This window comes from Giraffa tippelskirchi, chromosome 7, assembly GCF_054371585.1.
Source record: "Giraffa tippelskirchi isolate mGirTip1 chromosome 7, T2T-mGirTip1v1.2.pri, whole genome shotgun sequence".
Classification (NCBI taxonomy): domain Eukaryota; kingdom Metazoa; phylum Chordata; class Mammalia; order Artiodactyla; family Giraffidae; genus Giraffa; species Giraffa tippelskirchi.
Window position 1 is genome coordinate 94,460,238 of NC_137281.1, and position 27,336 is coordinate 94,487,573.

At 38.1% G+C, this 27,336-nt stretch overlaps 1 long non-coding RNA gene and 1 other non-coding gene across 6 annotated transcripts in view; both read left to right on the plus strand.

Moving 5' to 3' along the window:
• Positions 1 to 27,336, plus strand: part of LOC145512748 (uncharacterized) — a 630,718-nt gene that overhangs the window by 378,538 nt on the left and 224,844 nt on the right. The window contains exons 1-2 of one of the 5 annotated variants that reach the window (XR_014058757.1): positions 7,071 to 8,326; positions 13,160 to 13,229. The exons of the other annotated variants lie outside the window; for them this stretch is intronic. This is a non-coding gene — a long non-coding RNA (uncharacterized LOC145512748). Of the gene's footprint in view, positions 1 to 7,070; positions 8,327 to 13,159; positions 13,230 to 27,336 lie in introns of those variants that run through there. 5 annotated transcript variants of the gene reach the window in all.
• Positions 20,822 to 20,893, plus strand: TRNAP-UGG (transfer RNA proline (anticodon UGG)). The gene has a single exon. It is a non-coding gene; the product is annotated as a tRNA-Pro (tRNA).

Sequence of the window (27,336 nt, forward strand, 5' to 3'; positions counted from 1 at the left end):
ATCTATTCTCTTTGGCTGTAATTTCTGTTCTTTTTGTAATTTAAAAAGATCAAGTTTTATTTTTTCTTCTTTTCTAATATATGGATTTAAAGCTATAAATTCCATTTACAAATAACTTCAGCAACATTCCATAAGTTTTGAGAGGTCATAGTTTACTATCATTTAGTTTAAAATATTTTCTAATTTCCATTTTTATTTTACTTCATCCATGAGTTATTTAAAGTATATTGCTTAATTTCAAACATAGAGATTTTCCAAATTGTTTCCACATATTTCTAGTTTATTTGCATTGTTATCAGAGCACATATTCTGTATGTTCTTGTTCTTTTGAAATTTGTTAAAATTGCTTATGACCCAAGAAATGGTAAGTTTGGGGACAATTTTGTATATGTTTGAAAAGAATGTGTATTCTGAAATGATGGCCATGTTTGAAATATGTTTATTATCATATTGTTAAATACATCTATATGATTTCTAATTTTCTGTGTGTTTTATCAATTTTCTAAGAAAAATCTTTCATTATGATTGTCCATTTGTCTCTTTAGTTTTGTTAGTTTTTACTTTATATACCTAAGGCTATGATAAGGGCATATACATTTAGAACTGCTATAAATTTCTGCTGAATTATATATCTAATCATTATAGTGTCCCTGTAGGTCCATCCATGTTGCTGCAAATGACAAGATTTCATTCTTTATGGCTGAGTAATATTCCAATATATTTACCACATCTTCTTAAGCTTGTCATCTTTTGATGGGCACTTGGGTTGTTTCCATATCTTGCCTATTGTAAATAATGTAGCTATGAACATTATAATCCATGTATCTTTTCAAATTAGAGTTTTTGTTTTTTTCCAGATATATAACCAGAGGTAGGGTTGCTGTATAATATGGCAGTTCTATTTTTAATTTATTAAGGAAACTCCATACTGTTTTTCTTAGTGGCTGCACCAATTTACATTCCCACCAAATGTATACAAAGATATCCTTTTTTCCACATCCTCTCCAGTATTGGTTATTTGTAGACTTTTTGATGATAGCCATTCTGACTGATGGGAAGTAGTACCTGATTGTGGTTTTGACTTGCATTTGTTTAATAATTAGCCATGTCAAGCATCTTTTCATGTGCCCATTGGCTGTCTGTATATCTTTTGTGGAAAAATGTCTTTTTAGGTCTTCCTCACATTTTTTGATTGGGTTGTTTGATTTTCAGTATTGCAGTATATGAGCTGTTTGTGTATTTTGGATATTAACTCCTTGTCAGTTATATTGTTTGCAAATATTTTCTCCCATTGTGTAGGTTGTGTTCTGGTTTTGTTGATGGTTTCTTCTGCATTCTTTTTAATCATCTGACAATCTTTGTCTTTAATTGAAGCATTTAATCCACTTACATTTAATGTATTTATTGATATACTTGGCTTAAATACACTATTGTTTATATGGTTTCTATTTGTGCATATGTCTTCCTTTTTATCCTTTCTATTTTCTTTTTGAGTTATTATTTTTCATAATTTTTCTTTGATTTTGTTGGCATAGAAGTCATAATTCATTTTTTATCCTTTTGATGATTATACTAAAAATTACAGCATTCATCTCTGACTTACAAATGTCTGATATTAATTGATGTTCTTAGTCTCTTCTTAAATAATTTAATTTCACTTACTCTCTCCTTTTATATATAAATGCAAATGAAAAATTTAAATTTTTTGTAGTAAATATTTGTTAATATTTGCTTTTGTAAGTTTCCAATTTTTCCTTATTTTCCAGTCTTCCACCTAAGATTATTTTCTTTCATGTGAAGAAAGCCCTAATGTATTATTTGTTGTAGGTCTGCTGGTGACAAATTCTCTGAGTTTGTTTGAGCTGTATTTAGCTCTTCCCTGATAGCTAGTTGGTAAAGAATCCACCCGCAATGCAGGAGACCCCAGTTCAATTTCTGGGTCAGGAAGATCTGCTGGAGAAGGGATAGGCCACCCATTCCATCCTGGGCTTCTCTTGTCACTCAGCTGGTAAAGAATCCACCTGCAATGCAAGAGACCCCAGTTTGATTCCTGAGTTGGGAAAATCCCCTGGAGAAGGGAAAGGCTACCCATTCCCAGTATTCTGGCCTGGAGAATTCCATGGACTGTATAGTCCATGGGGTCACAAAGAGTCAGACATGACTGAGTGACTTTCACTTTCACTAGATCAATAATTTTCATTCTAGAAGAAAAATTATAGAAAACTATGACTCTTAAGTTGACAGCAACTTCTTGCCAATATCTTAAATATATTTTTGCATTGTCTTCTGTCTTTCATTGTTTCTGTTGATAAATAGGCTATCATATGTACCTTTTCAGTGGATTTGCTAATATATCTTTTGTGACAGCTTTCTTTATTTTTTGGGGTTCATAAGGTTTCTTGAATCTATGGCTTGATATTTTTCTTTAGTTTTAAAATATTCTCAACCATTATGTTTCAAATGTTGCCCTTGATTCATTCTCTTTTTTCTCTTTCTCAGACTCTGAATTATATGTTTGAAACTGTAGGTCTTTTAACTGTCACCTGTGTCTAATCAGATCTGTAGGATTTGTACTGAACCCTTGTGAGCCTGTCTAATGTGGTTTTTATGGTCTTTAAGGTTATATTTTTGTGTCTCTGCATCCCTGGTTAGTTTTTTTTTTTATTGTATGTGAAAATTTGTTTACAAAAATAATATGAGAACTGGGATGATGTCTTCTTCTAGATAGTTTTTATTTGTTTCTTCCAGATGCCTGAGGAATATTCTGTAGAAACTCATTCAGGGAAGTTAATCTGGTGTCTGGCGTTGGGATTCTTTAAAGCTGTATAACAGTCATTCTAAGGTCTTGCCTGACTTTAGTTTGCCCTTGCTTTTCCAGCACAGTTTTTTTTAGATCTTAACCCAAAGCAATAGGAGTTCATAGAACCCCTTTTCTTGGAGACCCCTGGACTTGATACTGGTCCCTTATATTTAAGAGGCTCCCCCTTTTAAATTAACAGATGCCCTTAGAGGAAAAGGAGCCGTCAAAATACACTCATCTCCCTGGGTCTCTGTTCTTCCCTAGATCTTCAACTGATAAGTCTTGGCTACTTAATTACCTCCTTTGTGCCTTTAAACATATGCTTTTGGATGTGTGTTTTGTTCAGCTCTGGACTTCCTCAGGAGGTGATTTAATCTGAATTACCTAATCTGCTATTACTGACAGTGGACTCTCCTTAAATTTGTCCTAAATCTTTCTCAGTCTTTTATGAGTTTGAATAGTTTATTGGTTAGAGTTTAGATGAAATTTTATTTGGGAAATTATTGATTGTTTATACAAAGTAAGCTGGAGCATGTATGTCTATACTTTATACCTTGTTGATCTAAGTCTTAACCATGATGTGTGTCTTGCCTCAAGCTCAGAAGAAGATACTCTGATCAAGACTCTTGTGCATGTATTTTATTGGGAAATATTCCTGGGAAAAACTGATAGGGGCCTAGAAGGATCCAAGATCCAAGAATTGTAACTTTGGCTTAATCATGCAGAGGGGCCCTGAAAACCATGTTGATCACACCTCAGAAGAATTCAAGTTGGGGCAAAAAAAGCTAGAATATTTTGACCCCTGTATATCTCAGTCATTGTTGAAGGGATGTCCCCAAGGTAACAAAAATACCTATACTTCCGGCTTTCCAGTTACAGATGCAGAGCCTGTTTGCAATAAAAGCACACTGGAAGCTGGTATGCATGTAATTAGTAAAGGAATCCAAGAAGATACGGGCAGAGTAGACAGTGGCTGCAATAACTTAAAAGGCTCTGTCTTAATGTAGGTCCATGGAGTCCACAGACTTCACTGGGAAGAAAATGTGCTTATATTTTTACTAGCTTCTACTAAAATTTAGCATTTTCTTTAATTATGAAAGTAGTAACATTATCAGCACCTCTAAAGCAGTACTTGTCCCTATAGCACAAGACCTAGCATGGAGTAAGTAACTTGCTCAATATATTTCATTTTTTTAATGTATGAAATAAACAATACAGGAATTAGGTTAAAATTAGTCTCTGAATAAACCACATTTCTAAAATGAACCTTCTATAATATGATTAGAATACAAACATGTTGCTCTAAACTCTGATCATCAGTATGGTATTAGGAGAATAATAACAATCTATTTTACTGGTCAAACATATGATTTTTAAAAAGAGAGCATATGTCCAGAGATTTGGTTAGTGTTATATAAAATTATTACTCGTGTGGGAGGTATTTTTTTGTTGTAATAATTATGTACAAAGAGTCATCACATTATTCTTTTATAGTCCCATTCTGGGGTCACTGTAGAAAACTGGATTAAAGGGTGGGATGACAGTGACTTTGTGTGTATGTTGATCACTCAGTCATGTCTGACTCTTTGTGACCCCATGGACTGTAGCCTGCCAAGCTCTTCTGTCCATGGTATTCTCCACGCAAGAATATTAGAGTGGGTAGCCATTCCATTCTCCAGGGGATCTTCCCAAACCAGGAATCGAATCCAGGTCTCCTGCTTTGCAGGCAGATTCTTTACCATCTGAGCCACCAGGGAAGCCCAAGATTCCTTAGATTTTATAGCAAAATCCATGGCTCCAAATATTTAGGAAGAGAAAGAAAGGAGAATCATTTTAAAAACTAACTTTGACATATAATCAAGCTTAACCTTCATACTGTAGTTTGAAAAAGAAAACGAAGTTTAGCTAATGAACAGTGGACATTTTTCTAAAATTGATACCTATACAGAGAAAGGATGCCATCTACAGCACTGTAGGGCAAAAATGTTGTCCAGAACCAGAAGTTAAAAAAAAAATCTAAAATTCCCTTGTCTCTGGTGAGACAAATATCAACCCTAAAGTCAGAGATGATGAATCGTTTTGAGTCTTATTCCAACATTTCTGGTAGAACATAGTTTTATATTAGAAAAGCTACCTTGGAACCCACCTAAGGCGATTTCAATACTGACAAGCCCACACATAGTGTTGTAGGCCAGACAGGTAGTTGTGATGGTTTGGACCATGAGACAGCACCACAAATAGGCTATTAAGTATATTTGATTTATTATATTTCCTTTCTGATATGAAATATACCTGTCCATTTTATAGAAAGTCAATTTTTTCTTTAAAGTGGTTACTTCTAGTTTGATGATCTTTTGAAAACTATGGAAAGACTGTCAGAAACTTGGAAGTTCTGTGAAGACTCACCCCTACTGATCCATCTGTCACCTCAAGTTCATGTTTACTTGGGGTTAATATGTACCTTCATAGAATGACTGTTCAGCTCCAGTCATTTCCTGAGTTTAGTAACTAAATCTCAATTACATTCCAAGCAGACTCTCATTTCTTCGTGGGCTTTGTGTATTCTTCTCTGGGCCAAGAGCTTCCTTGTATATCAAAGGCAGTTTTTTGTAGAGAAGGGAGACGTAAAGGGGCAGAGGAGCCTGGAACCTGACCCTGTGTTACTGCTTCTGCTTGAGAAAGCTGAGAAGTTAAAAACACTCGCTAAATAATTCCCTTTAAATCAGAAGAAAAATGATTTTTTACAGTTAACAGTTAGATGCATGATGATTAATGTTTTCAACCTTGAGGGCAACTCTGCCTGTTTAGTATGAATTTTTTATTTCTGTATTTCAAGTGAAAAATATCCTGGAGTCCTTTTGAATTTCAAACAATTAGTCCAAATTCAAAATGTATTAGGTCAATTGTATATTTTTAATCTAATTTTAATATTCTTTGACTGTGAAATTGATATGCTAGCATTTATTTGCTCTTGAAACCTTTCAAAGTTTGTAACAGTTTTTATCCCTTTTAAAATTATTTTAATGCTTAATGATGAAAGCCTGGTCTAAGAAGGAGATAATATTTAAGTACTATACCAATGCATGGGGCAGGGTAGAAACTGTCTATCTAGTCTGCTTTCTTTCCATGAGTATGTAATACATGTTATGGAATTTAATGTGAGACTTCCTCCTCTGGGGAACAAGTGACTCAGATAGAAGTGATAGAGTAGGCAGATGTGAGCGACATCATTAGTCATAACACTAGATTTCACAGAAAGACAAAAGGACTAATTTAAATGGTGTACAAGAGAATGAGAGGTAATTGCCTGTTTTTCCTGGTAAGAACGTAGAAGACAGAGCTGAGTTAGTATCCCTGCTCATCTGTATTACTCTGAGCAAGTATACATTTCCTCAGCTGTTAAATGTAGAAAGTAAAACCTACCTTAATATGTGTACATTAAAAAAGATCTGGAAGGGTATACAATAAAAGGTTAATAGTAGTTATATTAGGGAGGTGAATTTATTTGTATTTTACCTTAGATAGAATTAAACATTTTTAAACAAGAAAAATATATAACAGTCTTGTAGGACTATTTAAAGGTTTGGTTTGTCTCAAAAAATTTTTTTTATCAATAGAGCCCCTCTTTGAAAAGGCATCTTAGATGAAACTTCATTACATAAATATATGTATGTGGAGCTGCTATGCTGACAAATCCCCATGCCCTGGCTTTGTCTCCCTTCTTCTGGTAACCTTTCTGGCATCTCTGTGAAGCTCTGAGCTCCAGGAAAAGTGGTAGAAACCCACTTTGATATGGTTTATTGGAGGCCATGAAAGGAAAGGATCTTGAATAATGCCAGCCATGTAATATTTACTCAGGTAATGCTATTAATGTTATTATTGTCACCGATTGTTTTGGAACTTCATTCTAGAAGAAAGCAGTTTAATTTACAAATGGGAAAAATGAGATGATACGTTCTTTTCTAGAGAGCATTTACCAATTCCCTGGTGAGTCCATGTTGCATGTCCAGACTTTCTGTGTTGAGCCTACCTGGGGGTCAGCCAGTATTGTTGGCTCAGGATTACATAATTGCACCTTTTCCAGTCTAAGCCATGCAGATAAAACAGTATGGGGCTTCCTGATTGCCTCCCTTTAAAGCTTAGCCTTGGTTTGTGTCTCAAGAGCATTCTCAACTGTTAGCATAAGAATGTAGAAGGTCCCATTGTTGCCTGAAGAATCCCATGGATTGAGGAGCCTGGCAGGCTACAGTCCATAGTGTCTCAAAGAGTCAGACATGACTGAAGCAACTTAGCAGGCAGGCACACATAGAAGGTCTAGTCTATCATTTGGTGATTCAGGATTGATATTCTGACTTACCATTGATATTCTGAAAACCAGACATCCTACTGTGAGCTGGAGCTGACTTGTATTGGCTCATAGAGATCCATTGTTCGTTTTTGAGAAATTATGCAGCTAGTGGATGTTACATAGGTAGCTTGAAATCAGCCATGTTGGGAGTATTTATACTACTGCAGTTTAGACATTGGCGAACTAAAAAAAAAAGACCTTTACCCTGAGGAGTCAGTTTAACATCTACCAGAACAGGACTTGTTTAGGAGCTAGCCACCAAGTCATTCCCAGTTCTCAAAACGAAATTTGTATTCCTTCCTACCTGGAGAAGGAAATGGCAACCCACTCCAGTATTCTTGCCTGGAAAATCCCATGGATGGAGGAACATGGTAGGCTAGACCAATTCTTGCCTTTACATCACAAAAAGATTTAGACCCTTTATTCTGTTCAGACTTCACCCCAGTGGCAGGAGTTTGATATTATATCCCAGCTCTAAGCTGGGACCCTACTTCCCATTATCTTCTCACAGATCTCTCCCAAGGCCTGTCTAGCTAAGATTTATGAATATATCACCATTGCAGTCATTTCCCCTCATTTGCAGTTTTACTTTCTGTGGTTTCAATTACCCACAGTCAACCACAGTCCAAAATTCCAGAAATAAACAATCAGAAGTTTCAAATTACAGGCCATTCTGAGTAGCATGATGAAATCTTGCACTGTCCTACCCTGTCTTGCTGGGAGGTCAATCATCCCTCTTACCCACCATTAGTCACTTAGCCATCTAAGTTATCAGAACAACTATTGCAGTATCCCCGTGCCTGTGTTCAAGTAATCCTTATTTTTACTTAATAATGGCCCCAAAATACAATACTAGTGATGCTGGCAATTCCACCATTCTCTTACTATGCCTTGGAGAAGGAAATGGCAACCCATTCCAGTATTCTTGCCTAGAGAAGCCTGTGGAGGGAGGAGCCTGGTTGGCTCTGTCCACAGGGTTGCACAGAGTCGGACACGACTGAAGCGACTTAGCATGCATGCATGCATTAGAGAAGGAAATGGTAACCCACTCCAGTATTCTTGCTTGGAAAATCCCAGGGACAGAGGAGCCTGGTGGGCTGCCGTCTATGGGGGACTGAAGAGACTTAGCGGCGGCGGTAGCTTACTATGCCTAATTTATAAACTAAACTTTATCATAGGTATGTATGCATAGGATAAAACATAGTATGTAAAGAGGATTTGATACTATCTGCATTTCTGGCAACAATAAGGGGTCTTGGAACATATCCCCATGGATGGGGAGGAGCTACTCTATCTAGATTTTCTTGTCTCATTGGTATGGGTGAGATGAGAATAACTTGAACCACCATCACCATTCTGCATTCCCTAATATGTGGTAATAGATTCCTTAGTGCTTGTCCTAATGTCCATTTATTAACTTCCTCTTCAATTGATGTGTTTTATCCCATAGTCTGAAATTCCTTGCAATCTGTGGTTTTGGGTCTGCTTTGTCATAGTCTGTCTCAATTAACTGAAATAACTCAATAATCTTTCTGTAGGATTTTTTAAAACTTTTGAATATATTCCTCCTAGAAATCTTTTTCCATATTATTAGACTCTAAATTATTTAAATGTAATTTGTTAGCAGTTTTAATTTTAAAACCTAATTTAGCATTTTAATAAATAATAACATTTAATATCCATAATGAGGGTTCACCACATATAGTATTTAATTTCTTAATACAGCACCTATATTTTCTCATAAAATAACTAACATTAATTGTTGCTGTTCATGTCCCAGACACTGTTCTCAGTGCTTTGCATGTATTAACTCACTTAATCCTACAGAATTTCTGTGAGACATGGTACTAGTATCACCCTCATTTTACAAATGAGGAAACTGAGATAAAGAGAGGTTGTATAGATGATAAATGGCAGGTTGATGGTTTATATCAGAACCATCTATTTCCAGAACCATGCTGTTAACCATTCTACTATCCTGCCTCTTTCTAAAATGAATCACAAAGCTATTGCTTTTGAGAAATTCCGTATTCCTTTATTGCTAACGTAATCAGCTTAACCCACAAAGAGGAGAAATGAGGAAAGTGTAACCCAAAAAAAGATCATCAAACTGAAAATTCCCTCTTATCTCTCCAGAGAGTTGGGGAAATGACCTAATAGAGGGACACTGAACTATTAATACATAGACTCACAAGCTAAGAAATACACTACCTCACTCTCTGTTCCTTCATTTTAGTTTTTTCTCCAGTTATAACAATATTCAATAATGAGGCCAGCTATAGTAGATGCAGAAACTTGGGGAAGGAGTGGTATTCTGACTTAAACCAAACATCTGACAAAGTTCAATGTAAAATGCAGACACATATATATGTTAAAATTATTTTTTATTTGAGCATAAAATTAAATATATAATATAAAAAATCTGTGTTCATTATAATGTTCATTTTCTGGTAAAACTGAGCTTCTGGAGTATCATTAAGGCTGGGATAATTTTGAAAGATTTTCTGTAGTGATACATTTGCCATTTACCCTGTGAAAATAACACCAAATTTTATCTATCCAGGCCATGGCATTTAGCATATTGAGAAAGAAATAATGAAACTGAATTGTAGCAAGACAAGGATGAATAGGCAATGATTTTTAATACTAGAGTATTTTCTGGAAAGTTCACAGCAGAAAGTAAAACCTAGTAGACTGAAAGTCCTCAGGAATCATCATCATTTAAAAAAAAAAAATTCTCCAGTTAATTCTTATGAGTCTCATAGTTTAAGAACTACTCTTCAGCAGGTCAGGGCTTCCCAGGTGGTGCTAGTGGTAAAAAATCAACCTGTAATGCAGGAGAGAGTTCAATCCCTGTGTTGGGAAGATCCCTTGGAGTAGGAAATGGCAACCCACTCCAGTATTCTTGCCTGGAGAATTCCATGGACAGAGAAGCCTGGCAGGCTACAGTCCATAGGGTCACAAAGAGTTGGACATGACTAAGCAGCAGCAGCAGCTTCAGCAGGCCAAGTCAGTAGTCTAGCAAAGAACTGAGTAGTTCACTGAATATTCCTAATTGCAATTCTATTGCTTTTTGTTTGTTTGTTTTGTTTTTTGGCCATGCTGCATGGCATGTGGAATCTTAGTTCCGAGATCAGGGATGGAACCCATGCCCCCAACACTGAAAGTGCAGAATCTTAACCACCAAGGAAGCCCCCTTAATTGAAATTCTTAGTCTCACTCACAGGGCGAGCCTCTTAGTGTAGAACCTGGAAAAGCAGAAAAGGGCAGATAGTTAAGGAACCTTTGTAAATATCAGTCCATGTGTAGAGGTTGTATCCTTCTTTGGGTTCTCATCACAACTGCTTATCGATACAGTTCATGGAGAAAAACATGTGAAGACCATAGAAACACACTAAACAGGCAACTGGAGTCCCCAAAATATGATTTCCACTTTGGAGTCTAAGCAAGAGACAGACCCAGCAGTGAGCCTGGGCTCAGTTTATTATGTTAGCCCATTTCTTATATCTTATTCCCAGAACAATAGTGGGAAAGAATTTGTTGCTTCTTTTCCTGCATATTGTCAGTGGGAGAAATGGTTGATCCTCTTGGGGATATGCTTAGATTTACTCTATCTAGTCCAACAGATACTATTATCATCAATTTCCAGATGAAGAAACTAAGACACAGATAATGTAAATGCTATGAATATGTAGCTAATATAGCTAATATATGGGCTTCCCTGGTGGCTCAATTGATAATGAATCCGCCTGCAACGTGAGAGACCTGGGAAAGATCCCCTGGAGAAGGGCATGTAACCCACTCCACTATTCTTGCCTGGAGAATCCCCGTGGACAGAGGAGCCTGGCAGGCTACAGTCCATAGGGTCACAAAGAGTCTGACACAAGTGAAAGTGAAAGTGAAGTTGCTCAATAGTGTCCGACTCTTTGTGACCCTATGGACTAAGTAACTAAGCCTAGCACACACAGCAGCATGGCTAATATATGGTGGATTTGAACTACAGACCAGACACATGGTTCCTAGTGTTTGAATAGTGCCTTCAGCCCATGTTTGTCAAATTTTACTGAAAATATTTTGTAGAAAATATTTCTCTATGATGAAAGTGAAAGCATTAGTTGCTCAATCATGTCCGACTCTTTGCGACCCCATGAACTATAGCGTGCCAAGCTTTTCTGTCCATGGAATTCTCCAGGCAAGAATACTGGAGTGGGTTGCCATTCCCTTCTCCAGGAGATCTTCCCAACCCAGGGATCCAACCTGGGTCTCCTGCATTCCAGACAGGTTCTTTACAGTCTAGGGCACAAGGGAAGCCCCATTTGTCTATGATACTCATGTTTAATTAACATCTGTGAATGAGAATGAGGGAAGGACACTGGCAAGCATTTGTAGCAGAGGCAAATCTTTTGTGCTTTTCCTTTCTTTTTCAGTTGGCACATCCTCTCTCTTCATTGTTCTCTGATCTGGTACCTGGAACCACCATGTGTCTCCTAGATGCACACTGTCTTCTGCTTTGGTTTTCTACCTGTTCCATTCAGTACCCACAACATCTTGCCCCCCATTCGTGCTTTGGCTTTCTTCTTCACACGATAATGTACTCTTCCTCTGTCCTGGACCCTCAAGATACACAATTCTACTGGGTAATGGTAAGGTAAACTGATCCTTGCTGCTCTCTGTTTATTAGGTATCAAATAATATCTGCAGCTGCTGCTGCTAAGTCGCTTCAGTCGTGTCCGACTCTGTGTGACCCCATAGACAGCAGCCCGCCAGGCTCCCCCGTCCCTGCCATTCTCCAGGCAAGAACACTGGAGTGGGTTGCCATTTCCTTCTCCAATGCATGACAGTGAAAAGTGAAAGTGAAGGCGCTCGGTCGTGTTCGACTCTTCGAGACCCCATGGACTGTAGCCCACCAGGCTCCTCCGTCCATGGGATTTTCCAGGCAAGAGTACTGGAGTGGGGTGCCATTGCCTTCTCCACAAGTAATATCTAATACAAGTTAAATTAAGCATTTCTTTCAGGAAGTACTCCCAGGGCTAAAGAAAGACTTGATAGGAATTCCACTTTCAATCATGGATGGTTTTGGTGTATTTAAACCCAACAGGCAGAGGCTTAATCCACTTATACATAAGGCCACCCCTGAACATTGGCATTTATTTAAATGCCCTCCAGATACACTCAAGTCTTCAATGCTGCACACAAAGAGATTCAAACCACTCACATACACTGACATTTCCCCACCCCTGCTTCCCTAGATGCTCGTAATATTTAAGGCTGAGCTGATGTTGGGAACCCCCATGAGAATGGAGCTGCTCCTCTGTGAGTTTGCCTAATGGAGCAACTGGCATTTCTTAGTCTGCCAGAGGAGTGCTGAATGCAATGACTTTGTAAAGTCCCCAGGGATTTCAGTTAGCTTGGAGCCCAGTAGAGCAGTTTGTTTGGACCATATCCAAACCACCTAAGAAATCAAGTGTGTGGAAGACTGGCCTTTGTTCTTTCTCTCCCTGTCTCTTACCTGCAAATTGCTATCTGCTTTGCAAGGGGCATTAAAAAATGAAGAATTACTGCTGCCACTCACATTTCAGTATCAAGAAAACATTACATGCACATGCTCCTTTGATCCTCATAAGTGTTCTTTTTTTTTAGATCTGAGATTACAGTGAGGAGATAGATCTGGGATTATTCTAGAACTTTTTCAAGGCCACCAAGCTGCAGGTGTGACAGAATTGTTTATTAAGATTTTAATTTGTGATTTGTTCTCATTTTTTCCAACCTCATCTTGAAATGGCCTTTTTTTTCTCAAGCCCTTTGTGATGGGTCAAAATCAAAGTAACCAGCTTTGTTTTCTAACCTGATCTCTTTAAGGGGTTTATTTCAGGGAAAGGGAAAGCAGTGAAACCCTTGGAGGGGAGGAGAATGTTTACTGCAGTGAATATGAAGGAAAAGGGAGATGCTCCTAAGGGAGAAGCCACTGTAATCTGAGATACCTTGAAATTGGTGTTTTCATTTCTTTACAGAGCCTTGGTGCAGAAGCAGAGTATCAAGAGGAAATGACTGTTTGATTCACCTAAGGAAGCTAGACCATAGGTAACAAGGTTCCTAAGCTCCACAAAGATATTCTTCCCAAGAAGGTGGACACACACCTGCCTCTTAGGGACCAACATGGGCTTGGACAAAGACCATGTCAGGGGTGATCAGGGACCAGAGAGGCCACCATGAATATCTGCTTTGCATAATATTCCAAAACATTGATGTCATCCTGGACTGGGGAAAGTTACACTATAACAAGTGGGAAATTTGATGGGACAGGATTACTGACCTTGATCAGGTTTAAAGACCTAAATTTAAAATTTAAACCTATTAAGTTGGAGAGTTTAGAATAGCAAGTTTCATTGTCTCTGCAGGGGCACTTACTTCTCACACTATTTACATTTAGATGGATCTCAATGGGGAACATTCAGGCATGTCCTTATGGCATTATGCTTGTGGCAAAAGAGAACTCCAGCCCCTGTCCCTTATTTGATTTTTCAGTATGTAATTCTGTAGCCATGAGCCACATTTAGTTACTGGATAACTTGATCTGTTAGCTAGTATCAAGGGTCTAGGATGCTCATTTGGGTAAGGCTAAGGAAACAAATGTGTCTCATGAAATAAGTTGATTGCTTTCTTTAGTGGGAATAATGACTAGAGGAGACTAGAGATTGCTTAAAAATCAAATCACCTATTAGTTTTTCTAGCTCCTTAAACAAGTTCTGATGTTTTGTAGACAGCCATCTACATATACCCTCTGACTTTTAGTGGTAAAATATAACAATTTTATTGTTATGTTGCTTCATAGCAGAAAAATTTTCATGATTCTCTGTTTCAGTAAAAAGCTTTGATCCTCAACTTAAATTAAGCTGAAGCTAAGAACTAGCCTACATATGTTCACATGGTTTTTGGTCAATGGATTTCCATGGTAAAGAATCTTCCTACAGTGCAGGAGACCCAGGTTCAGTCTCTGGGTCAGAAAGATCTCCTGGAGAAGGGAATGGCTACCCACTCTGATATTCTTGCCTGGAGAATTCCATAGACAGAGATGCTTGGCGAGCTACAGTCCATACAGTCCATTTGGTCATTACAGTAAAAAACAAAACAAAAACAAAAGGAGGGCGTTTAAACAGAAAATCTCTCTTGTGCTAGTCTCTCATCTCCTCCTTCTCTTCCTCCTTGTCTTCTCTCTTCAATATACAGACCTCAGAGAAACACTGCAGAACCACAAATTACTGTGGGGTGCAACTCCTACTTAATAATGACATCCTGTAAGTTAACAAAAAATCTGCCAACATCTGCAAGCTCCTCTACAGAGTTGTGAGCCAAAGTTAAAAATCATGTGTGACAGTGCTGTGGAAAATACAATTGATTCCAGTCTGATTGTGTCAGTTCCAAACAGAGACAATATTGATGATGCTGAACAGTAATCTTATCGGGCTTGGACCCAACTGAACATTGGTCTTTGTCAACTCATTATTCCAGTATCAGAGGGATCTCCGCAGATTGATCTTGCCAGCACTTCTTGATGTGTCTCACAAATCACTGTTCTCCTGTTGGCAGGCAGATTTGAGTATTGCACAGTAATTGCTGGGCTTTTTCCCCCTCTCTCCTCATCTCAATCCCGGCTAGGAGACAGCAACTACACATTGCAAGTAATTGTCATATGAAAGACCAAAAACTACTAACAAGACAGAGTAGGCAGATGTGCAGTCCTGGTGATGCCAACACCTAATGACCACACCAGTGATATTTTTTGATTGGCAAAATAAAGTATTAAATCCTCTTTTTTCCCCTTTAGACAGTTAATTAGAGAGATCCCTGAACTTTTCAGAAGAATGAAGCATTGCCTGTAGGAAAGTTCAGCTTTGCAGTCCAAGGGTCTAGTTTGGGTGATTAATGCTGTCGATGCATTTTTAGCAAGTTTGAAAAGTGTATTGTGTCATAAGTAGTGGTGAGTGGGAAGAATAAGGCAATGAGCATATTATTTTGAGCAAATGATACAATTTGATACTCCTCCCTAGACATTAAAGGCATTCAAAAATCAAAGTTATTAATCTAGTTAATCAATAAAATATCAAAATATGAATGGATTTCTAGTGTTCCCAGGTGACTTGGTCAGGGTAAAGTCAGGCCTTGGTAATGGCTGACAGTTTTCTTTTTGGCTCAGCGCTTCCAACAGGCAACGCATATCCATGTATTTGATTATCTAGCTAACTGCAGGGGAGCGCCAACAAAGATGATCCAGGATCATGTGTGCATTTGACATCACATATGTCCTCAATCATAAAGATTTGTCTGGTGTTCTGGGAATTCATATCAGTTTGAATCTGAGTTCCAAACTTGTAAGCATTAAACGACTCAAAGGGCTCATAACTCCTTATCTTTTGTAGCTTAAACAGCAAGGACTGCTTATGTGGTATTTACACAAATGAAAGATTAACCCTGAGGCTGCTGGCTGAGATTGCTTCTTTTCTTCTGACTCCTTTTAGCTTTTACACTTTCTCCATTCAGACTTGTATATTATAAAGAGTTATCAAAAAGAGATCTTCCTTGGGCTTACTTCAGGTTTCAACTGGTTGTATTAAAACTTTTGTATAGAGTATTTTGGAGGTTCTTGATAATGATGCCTATGGAATTAGCAGAATCCAAGACATCTTCCTTGTTGTCTGTCATTTCTGGAGTCAGTAGTATCATTTTGGCAGGAGCATTCCTATACAACAAACTGTATCACAAACCTGTTTTGTGATGCACTGACTCTAGTTAAAGAAGCTGAAGGTTGTGCTTGCGCCCTACTCCTTACGTAGAGTTGTTCTCTGGTTCCTACTTTGCGAAAAACTATAGTCAACTGAGAGATTGTATGATCAATCAGCCTAATAAAACTTGAGTTTTCTTTTTTCTTTTTTTATTAGTTTATCTATTTTTTAACTTTACAATATTGTATTTGTTTTGCCATACATTGACATGAATCCACCACGGGTGTACATGTTTTCCCCTTCCAGAACCCCCCTCCCACCTCCCTCCACATCCCATCCCTCTGGGTCATCCTGGTGTACCAGCCCCGAGCACCCTGTATCATGCATCGAACCTGGACTGGCGATTCGTTTCACATATGATAATTTACATACTTGACTCTATTACTTTTAACACCTCTCCTGTGCTGGAGAAGGTAATTGAGTGTTGGGGTTTGAAGTCCTCCTGTTGGGGTGGTAAGCTTCAAAGGATGATAAAAATAAGCAAAAGATAGTTAATTGGACTTCCCAGGTGGTGCTAGTGGTAAAGAACCTGCCTGCCAATGCAGGAGACTTATGAGACGCAGGTTCTATCCCTGGGTTGGGAAGATCCCCTGGAAAAGGGCATGGCAACCCACTCCAGCATTCTTGCCTGGAGAATCCCATGGACAGTGGAACCTGGCAGGCTACAGTCCATAGGGTCAGAAAGAGTTAGACACTACTGAAGTGACTTAGCACACATGTATGCATCAAGCTACTTATTCCAGCAGAACATGAAAGAAAGAATTACACCAAAGGATTGACAGTGCAGATAATGGTGTCAACAGAGTTAACTGTTTAAAATCCACTTGACACTGGAGTAAGAGAGTCACCAGAGGTGAGAGTGAGGACAAAGACACACTCTCCCTCCCCCTCCTTCAAGGACATTTTTATATGAGTGAAAACAGCACAACTTGATCCCTGGTTAGCCTTGAGGATATGCTGAGATGAGGGGAATATCTCAAGGGTTTCTCTTTATCTTGGTTTTAAGAGAGTATATTGATGTTCCTGAGAATATTGATGGGCTTCCCTTATAGCTCAGTCGGTAAAGAATCTGCCTGCAATGCAGGAGACCCAGGGTTGATTCCTGGGTCGGGAAGATTCCCCTGAAGAAGCAAATGGCAATCCACTCCACTATTCTTGCCTGGAAAATCCCATGGACAGAGGAGCCTGGTGGGTTACAGTCCACGGGGTCGCAAGAGTTGGACACGACTTAGCAACTAAACCACCACCACCACCATTGATATTCCTGAGCTGATTGGATATATGAAAGGGCTTCTAATTGAGAAATTGTATCTTACTTTTTACTACTGATGCATCATAAAAGAACAAAATACCTTTTTCTCTCCATCTTCAAAAATTGGCACACTTTACCACATCAAGAAAGGTCAGTCACTATAAACAGCAGTCACTATATTTATTGGAATATACTGATAGTAATGTTTTGGTGGTTTGAACATTCAAGAAATCATGTATCATCACTAAAAGAAAATCATAAAGAAGATTTAACCAAATGACAGCAACAAAAAGTCCATACCTAAAATACTTTTTTCTTTTTACCTATTTTGTCATTTTATTTACATATTTGAGTGAATAAATTTTATTGTTTGCTACTGGTAATTTCTCATTTTGCACTGGTCTCTACTCATTATGTAGTTGGTCTATCAGGAATCTCTGATTTGCTCTCATACTAATTGCTTTGTTCTTTCTTCCATCTTGTATTGAGCAGAAGGAATGCAGAGATCTGTAAGTAGAGATAGGTAAGGGAATTGTTTGGCCTTTATGCATGTCTTATGTCCAGCTCTCCAGACTTTCACCATGAGAGATCCAGCACCACGTTCCAGGTCATACACAGAGCCATCACACAACTCATCAAAATCCCTTCCCAATGCTCTTGGCAATACTCTTCCAATGGGACCAGTGGATCAATTTTTTATCCTTTAAAGTAATAACAAGTATATTTCATTTTAAATCAATTTCCCATAAACATTAAAGTGAATTACAAAAAGATAGTACCCCTTCCCATTTGAAAATACAAGTCAAATAAACCGGAATGTTCATAATAATATCCCTTAGGTAAAGATGAGAACATTGCCAGGGCAAATAGCCACCTTCTGCAAAAAATGCCCATTCTAATTTCTAAATCTTGTCTACCATTGTACCATTTGCAGATGTTTAAGGAAAATTACCTCATACTATTTAGCGTCATGACTGTCAAAACTTAGTTCTTTAAAGAAAAGAGTATATCTCGGATATTTTTAGTAGCACTGTTAGCCCATGAGATAGGACTTCAGTCCTAGCTTTGTTCAAATGAGTCATTCTTTGGAGTTCTCTCTAGTATTTCTATCTATGATGTTGTGCCCAGCCTGCTGTAGAGGCTCCCAACAATTACTATTCCAACTTTGTAAATATTTGCATGAATAATTTTTTCTTATGTGTGTATTTCTAACCATGAGTACAAACAGCTTTTCATTTCAAACAAGTGAGGAGGCACCCTGAGGGGCAAGATCATACATTTTTATAAAGTTGCTGCTGTGGAAATTTATAATTTGTGCAGAAAATTTCTCTTGTTTTTCTGTTGCAAAAATGAAAATTTAATACCTGTGAAAACTGCCTTTTTATTTTAATAAAATAAAGTGACAGTAAGAATAAAACATACATAGATTCTTAAAATTTTAGGGGAGGGTGGCAGTACTGTATTCTCTGCATTTATATAGCACCTATCCCAACAGTAGTAGGTACTTAAAACTTTGAGGATTGTGTGTGCCTCTATTCCCACAAGAAAGAACTCCTGGGCAGCTTCACAAGTTATGAGCGTAATAAACCAAGGAAATAAAACCTAGGTTATTAAACACTCTGAGAAAAATTCTCTAATGTGAGGAATCAATGCCAGAAATTTCTGTGATTATGGGGAAATCACAGACATGACAAGCATGACAAACATGTCATTTACTTTGGTCTTATATTTTGAGTGATCAAGACAATTTAAGAGTCTGTAACTTTTTAATCCAAGAGTCTTTGACTACTTAATTTATGTTAGGAGTTTTAACCTAGGTGACTAGTGTAAATGTTTATCTGAAGGCAAGGCATGTTTCCCAAGGTTAGTTCTCACATAACCACCTTCGGGAGGTATAGGAGATGATTTTAGGTGCTACAGTGATGAGCATTTTTTATTTTAACTATGTAGATATTTTAATGAGTAATTGAATATGTATATATACAGTATGTGTGTATAAAGTTTTTAGCAGTACCAGTATGCCATCTCACTGTCTTCACACTATATTCAACCCAGCCACCATGATGTCTCTGATAAGTTAAGAGCATAGTCTACTAACTAACCTCTCTACTTCTGCCCTGCCTCCCTGTAGTTGATCTCTCTCATGGAAATCAGAGAGAAGCTTTAAAAACATAGGTTAGAAACTGATTTCGTCAGCTCAAAATCTTGCAGTGGTTTTTCCTCTTACTCATAATTAAAGCCAATATCCTTGCCATGGTCCACAAGCCAGGCCACATCTTTCCTTTGCCTACTTGACTGATTTTATCTCCTACCACTCAGCTGCAGCTTCCTTGCTGTTTCTCTGTCATGCTGAATGTAGGTTGGTTTCAGGCCTTTGGAATATTCTTTCCTCTAACTAGAATTCTCTTTTCCAAACTATCCAAATGGCTCTCTTCCTCACTTAATTCAAGACTTTGCTTAAATATCACCTGATCTGGCCCCTTCCCTAGTGCCTTCACTCTCTAACTCAGCCTGCTTTGTGTTCTCCATAACTGTTATGCCCAGTGGTAGAATAGAGGAAATGGTCCCTATTTGTCATCCCATCACAATCTACCTTCTTTGCCATGTGACTCTAGTCTCTATCACTCTGACACTGGGCTTGGCTATGTAACTTGATTTGGCCAATGGTGTATTAGCAAATATGATGTAGGTTGAAGCTTGAAAGTGTGTGCTTGTTTCTGTTTGACTGTTACTCTCATGCACTTTCTATGGATACCTTTGGGAGGACAAAGTTACTGGGGTAAGACTGAATAAGCCTCATCCCAGCCATAGCAGTCTACATCAGCTCACATCTGGCTGACTTTTTGCTTTGTGAGCAGATTCTTTGGAGTCTAGAAGAGCTGAACAGCCAAGCCCTAAATAAATGATCCACAAACTCATGGAGGAAATAAATGCTTATTATTTTTAAGCTACTTAGTATTGGGTGCTTTGTTATACCACACTATTATGGCAAAATATAGCTAATATACAATCCTATTGACATATTACATTTTAAAAATGTATCTACTCCAGAATATAAATTCATAAGAATAAATGTTATGTTAGTTATAGTTACTTTCAGTAGATGATATTTAGCTTAAATAAAATATATATTTAATAAAAGTTTGTTGAACTCAGTACGTTTTATGGATGATTGTGCTTAGGTTAAGTTAAGGCAGGCAGTGCTATGACAATCCACTTAGCCCATTTGAATTGAAACTATAAGATACTCTGGAATCTGGGGATTGAGCAATTATGATGTTGCTCCACTAATGATTAAAGTTTGGTAAATACCGTCTCATGGTACTGGGATATTATATTATACCATGTTTTAAGTCTTTCTAAATAGTCAAGCAGAGGTAAGGATTTGCAGATGCTTTCTGTGGAACCTCCATACACAATTTCTTCTGATCCAAAAATATATCAGATTAGCAACTAGGACATGAGGAGCCTAATTAGTCCAGAAAGATGCTATGATGATACTTGCAGAAATGTACAATTATAAAAAACTCCTACCCCTGCTAATATTAAGAGACAGGTATTCTGAGGGAGCTCTTTGGTTAATTAACGTTCGCTGTTAAATACAACAATTTATCAAACACCTAGTATACACACATAACGGTGGCTTGTTGGTCTAGGGGTATGATTCTTGCTTTGGGTGCAAGAGGTCCTGGGTTCAAATCCCGGACAAGCCCACTTGCTTAAGGCAGTTCAGTTTCAAGTTTTTGGCTTCCCTGGTGGCTCAGATGGTAAAGCGCCTGTCTGCAATGCGGGAGACCTGGGTTTGATCCCTGGGTTGGGAAGATCCCCTGGAGAAGGAAATGGCAGCCCACTCCAGTACTCTCACTTGGAAAATCCCATGGACAGAGGAGCCTGGTAGGCTGCAGTCTGTGGGGTCGCAAAGAGTCGGACACAACTGAGCGACTTCATTTTTCATTTCATTTCATTTCATTTCATTTCATACACATAACCTTGATCTGTGCACTGGGGGATATAAAATCAAAAGACATAGTTTGTTACATTAACACATCAAACGAATCACACTATTTAAAAAATTGCTCAAAATAACTAAGGACATGTAGTAGGGTTAGCGATGAAAACTACAAGAATAGAAATATATAAATCTCTCTAGTCAGATGCAAATAGATGGGGAAAAATGGACACAGTGTCAGATTTTATTTTCTTGAGCTCCAAAGAAAATGAATGGTGACTGCAGCCATGAAATTAAAAGACACTTGCTCCTTGAAAGAAAAGCTATGACAAGCCTAGACAGCATATTAAAAAGCAGAGATATCACCTTGCTGACAAAGGTCTATCTAGTCAAAGCTTTGGTTTTTCCAGTAGTCATGTATGGATGTGAGAACTGCACCATAAAGAAGGCTGAGCATTGAAGAATTGATGCTTTCAAACTGTGGTCCTGGAGAAGACTCTTGAGAGTCCCTTGGACAGTAAGGAGATAAAACCAGTCAATCCTGAAGGAAATCAACCCTGAATATCCACTGGGAGGACTGATGCTGAAGGTGAAGCTCCAAAATTTTGGCCTACCTGATGCCAAGAGCCAACTCACTGGAAAAGACCCTGATGCTAGGAAAGATTGAGGGCAAGAGGGGAAGGGGAAGAGAGAGAATAAGATGGTTAGATGGCATCATTGACTCAATGGACATAATTTGAGCAAACTCCAGGAGATAGTGAAGGACAGGGAAGCCTGTGTGCTGCAGTCCATGGGGTTGCAAAGAGTCGGATACAACTTAACGACTGAACAACAATAGTCACTTCATATAGCCTAAAGCTGAGTCTCTTTCTGTCTCATTCATTGACATATCAAGCCCCATGACCCACAATCCTTTACCACTGACACTTAAATAATTATTTGTAGTTTGCTTAAATGTTTAACCATAGTTTTCAACCATTATGCATCCAGTTTCCATAATCAAAAAGATAATTGAAAGTATCTAAGTAGCAAACTCAGTTACAACAGCAGAGTTTAAATGCAAGACTTCCCTTGTGTAATTTATAAAGCAGGAGAAGTGACTTTTTTGATGTTTTATTACTGTGATCAGAACTATTCTGTACCTATTTTGCATAAAATCATTATTTAAGTTAATATGATTTTTGAGTATGGCCCCAAACACACTTGTGCTACCTGGTGAATTTGATATTTTTCTTGCATGCATGCTTAATCACTCAGTCGTGTCCAACTCTTTGTGATCCCATGGGCCGTGTTCCACCAGGCTCCTCTGGCCATGGGATTCTCCAGGCAAGAATACTGGAGTTGGTTGCCATTTCTGTCAATGTTCAAATTAGTCAGTGTGCCAGGATTGATTGACTATTGCATACTTCAGTTCAGTTCAGTCACTCAGTGATGTCTGACTCTTTGCAACCCCATGGGCTGCAGGATGCCAGGCTTTCCTGTCCATCACCAACTCCTGGAGCTTGCTCAAACTCATGTCCATCAGGTCAGTGATGCCATCCAACCATCTCATCCTCTGTCGTCCCCTTCTCCTCCTGCCTTCAATCTAGCCCAGCATCAGGGTCTTTTTGATTGAATCACTTCTTTGCATCAGATGGCCAAAGTATTGGAGTTGCAGCTTCAGCATCAGTCCTTCCAATGAATATTCAGGACTGATTTCCTTTAGGATTGACTGGTTTGATCTCCTTGCCATCGAAGGGACTCTCAAGAGTCTTCTCCAAGACCACAGTTCAAAAGCATCAGTTCTTCAACTCTCAGCTTTCTTTATAATCCAACTCTCACATCCATACGTGACTACTGAAAAAACCATAGCTTTCATTATATGGACCTTTGACAGCAAAGTAATGTCTCTGCTTTTTAATGTGCTGTCTAGGTTTGTCATCATTTTTCTTCCAAGGAGCAAGCATCTTTTAATTTCATGGGTGCAGTCACCATCTGCAGTGATTTTGGAGCCCAAGAAAATAAAGATGCCTATTAGATGTCTGTTGCATACTTGGTCTCTCCAAAATATATACGTAGTATATACATATATACACATGTCTAGTATATGAGAGCTCTCCTATGATATTTTCTTTACTATATTAATTTTTTTAATTAATTCATAAATTTATTTTAAGTATCAGGTAAAATGTTTTGAAGCCAAAAAATAACTGATCTAGACTCCTGAGCTCCATGATTTATGTGTTCCTGAATACTACAGAGTGACCAAATTACCCATAAAATATGCACCAATCAAATAATTGTATGTAAACCAGATTTATGCTTTATGAAACTTTTTACTTCTCTATTTTATTTCTAACAAGGTAGTATGTATATTTTAAATTTAAGATGTTTTAGCTGCATCACAACTTTTTCCACTTTTGAACTAGAAAAATCACAACTTAAACTCTTAACATTAACATGCATGGTGGATATTTTGGATGAAGAAAGTATGAATATGTATGTTTCCACAATATATTTCAGTTCAGAATCTGTCTCCCCACCCCTAGTGGTACACCTAGCTGAATTAATATTTTATAGAATATGCTTTGTTTGTAGTAATGCTTTCTAAGGCCCACTTGACTTCACATTCCAGGATGTCTGGCTCTAGGTGAGTGATCACACCATCGTGATTATCTGGGTCATGAAGATCTTTTTTGTACAGTTCTTCTGTGTATTCTTGCCACCTCTTCTTAATATCTTCTGCTTCTGTTAGGTCCATACCATTTCTGTCCTTTATCGAGCCTATCTTTGCATGAAATGTTCCTTTGGTATCTCTAATTTTCTTGAAGAGATCTCTAGTCTTTCCCAATCTGTTGTTTTCCTCTATTTCTTTGCATTGATCACTGAGGAAGGCTTTCTTATCTCTCCTTGCTATTCTTTGGAACTCTGCATTCAGATGGGAATATCTTTCCTTTTCTCCTTTGCTTTTCGCTTCTCTTCTCTTCCCAGCTATCTGTAAGACCTTCTCAGACAGCCATTTTGCTTTTTTGCATTTCTTTTCCATGGGGATTGTCTTGATCCCTGTCTCCTGTACAATGTCACGAACCTCTGTCCATAGTTCATCAGGCACTCTGTCTATCAGGTCTAGTCCCTTAAATCTATTTGTCACTTCCACTGTATACTCATAAGGGATTTGATCTAGGTAATACCTGAATGGACTAGTGGTTTTCCCTACTTTCTTCAATTTAAGTCTGAATTTGGCAATAAGCAGTTCATGATATGAGCCACAGTCTGCTCCTGGTCTTGTTTTTGCTGATTGTATAGAGCTTCTCCATCTTTGGCTGCAAAGAATATAATCAATCTGATTTCGGTGTTGACCATCTGGTGATGTCCACGTGTAGAGTCTTCTCTTGTGTTGTTGGAATAGGGTGTTAGTGGAGGTGATGGAATTCCAGTTGAGCTATTTCAAATCCTCAAAGGTGATGCTGTGAAAGTGCTGCACTCGATATGCCAACAAATTTGGAAAACTCAGCAGTGGCCTCAGGACTGGAAAAGGTCAGTTGTCATTCCAGTCCCAAAGAAAGGCAATGCCAAAGAATGCTCAAACTACTGCACAATTGCACTCATCTCACATTCTAGTAAAGTAATGCTCAAAATTCTCCAAGCCAGGCTTCAGCAATATGTGAACTGTAAACTTCCAGATGTTCAAGCTGGTTTTAGAAAAGGCAGAGGAACCAGAGATCAAATTGCCAATATCCGCTGGATCATTGAAAAAGCAAGAGAGTTCCAGAAAAACATCTATTTCTGCTTTATTGACTATGCCAAAGCCTTTGACTGTGTGGATCACAATAAACTGTGGAAAATTCTGAAAGAGATGGGAATACCAGACATCTGACCTTTCTCTTGAGAAACCTGTATGCAGGTCAGGAAGCAACAGTTAGAACTGGACATGGCACAACAGACTGGTTCCAAATAGGAAAAGGAGTATGTCAAGGCTGTATATTGTCACCCTGCTTATTTAACTTAGATGCAGAGTACATCATGAGAAAAGCTGGGCTGGAAGAAACACAGGCTGGAATCAAGATTGCCGGGAGAAATATCAATAACCTCAGATATGCGGATGACACCACCCTTATGGCAGAAAGTGAAGAAGAACTAAAGAGCCTCTTGATGAAGGTGAAAGAGGAGAGTGAAAAAGTTGGCTTAAAGCTCAACGTTCAGAAAACTAAGATCATGGCATCTGGTCCCATCACTTCATGGGAAATAGATGGGGAAACAGTGGAAACAGTGTCAGACTTTATTTTTTTGGGCTCCAGAATCACTGCTGATGGTGACTGCAGCCATGAAATTAAGAGACACTTACTCCTTGGAAGGTAGGTTATGACCAACCTAGATAGCATATTTAAAAGCAGAGACATTACTTTGCCAACAAAAGTCCGTCTAGTCAAGGCTGTGGTTTTTCCAGTGGTCATGTATGGATGTGAGAGTTGGACAGTGAAGAAAGCTGAGCGCCGAAGAATTGATGCTTTTGAACTGTGGTGTTGGAGAAGACTCTTGAGAGTCCCTTGGACTGCAAGGAGATCCAATCAATCCATCCTAAAAGAGATCAATCCTGGGTGTTCATTGGAAGGACTGATATTGAAGCTGAAACTCCAATACTTTGGCCACCTCATGCAAAGAGTTGACTCATTGGAAAAGACCCTAATGCTGGATAGGATTGGGGGCGGGAGGAGAAGGGGATGACAGAGGATGAGATGGCTGGATGGCATCACCGACTCGATGGACATGGGTTTGGGTGGACTCCGGGAGTTGGTGATGGACAGGGAGGCCTGGCGTGCTGCAGTTCATGGGGTCACAAAGAGTTGGACACGACTGAGCGACTGAACTGAACTGAGAATATGCTTTGGGATATTTTATGTGATGTATATATATAAATCATAAATTATAAATCATAAATCATAGCTTTATACCTGAGTAATAATAATATTTCACCATTTAGTTAACTAATTAACAAATTCAACGTGTATTAAGCACCAACTGTATTCCTAAGTCTTCTGGATTTAGGAGGAAAATACAAAGATGGTTTTGATATTCTTTATAATTTATTTTGTTATACCTTTTTAGTATATAGACTAGTTCTTGGTAGTACTGACCAGAAACAATAATAAAACAAAGATGCACATTTAAATTTATAAACCAAATAGTAAAGTCAACAAAATTTGTAATTTGGTTATGAACACTGTAACACACTGAAGGCAGGGATTGTATGTGTTCCACCATTTCTCTTCTTTCCACGTATTTCTCCTTCTACCATTGTTTTCCCCCTTCATTTCTGACTCTTTTTGTGCCTCAATTTATTGTCAAAATGCATACATGTATGTCTTTTAGTATCTCTTAAATCAGTATTTTTTAAAATATTGTACTAAGACAACCGATCATATTTACGTGGCATTTTGCCAACTCAGCTCTGAGCTCATTGAAGGTGGGGATTGCAACCTTCAGAGCACTTTATCTTGCACAGACTATTTAATAGTTGTCCAACAATTAATTGGTAATGATTTAATTGAGTCATCATTTCTGTATACCAGCAGTGCTCATGACATCGAGTATTACTAATTCCTTCAGAGCCCTCAGGGAAAAGGGAGGTAAATGTTGCTATATTAACACTAACAGGAGAGGGTGGGATACACTTCCCACTATGGGAGAATATTTTAAATAAATTTTGAAATTGGTGACCTGGCTGGAGAGAAGGCATGTTTTGAGCTTAGCCTGAGATAATATATTCGAACATATGTGCTCCTCTCTATTTCTCAAGCATTTGTATCAAAGATTTTACCATGATTTAAATCTGATTCAGGTGGCGAAACATCTGGAAATCATGATGGCATTTACTGAACATCATAAAATGTTGACATATAAAGCTAAAATTGTGTAATGTACCATTTTGTGCTAAATCACATACCATCTTATGCTAGCTTCTCCTATAGATGAAGAGTGACAGGTGCCAAATATTAAGGAAAACTATGAGGGAAATACTTTAAGAAATTTGATTTTTCAAATTAATGAGTTGGGGAAAAGTCTGCATTGTTGAATTTAGGTTATGAAACATCCAAATACAGCTACCAGAACCATTGTTTAAATAGCCTAAATGTGTATCCAACAGAAATGTGACTTTTTAGTTAAGAGCAACTCTGCAATATTATATTACATAGACTGAAAGATGGAAGTACTAGTCTGGATAAAATT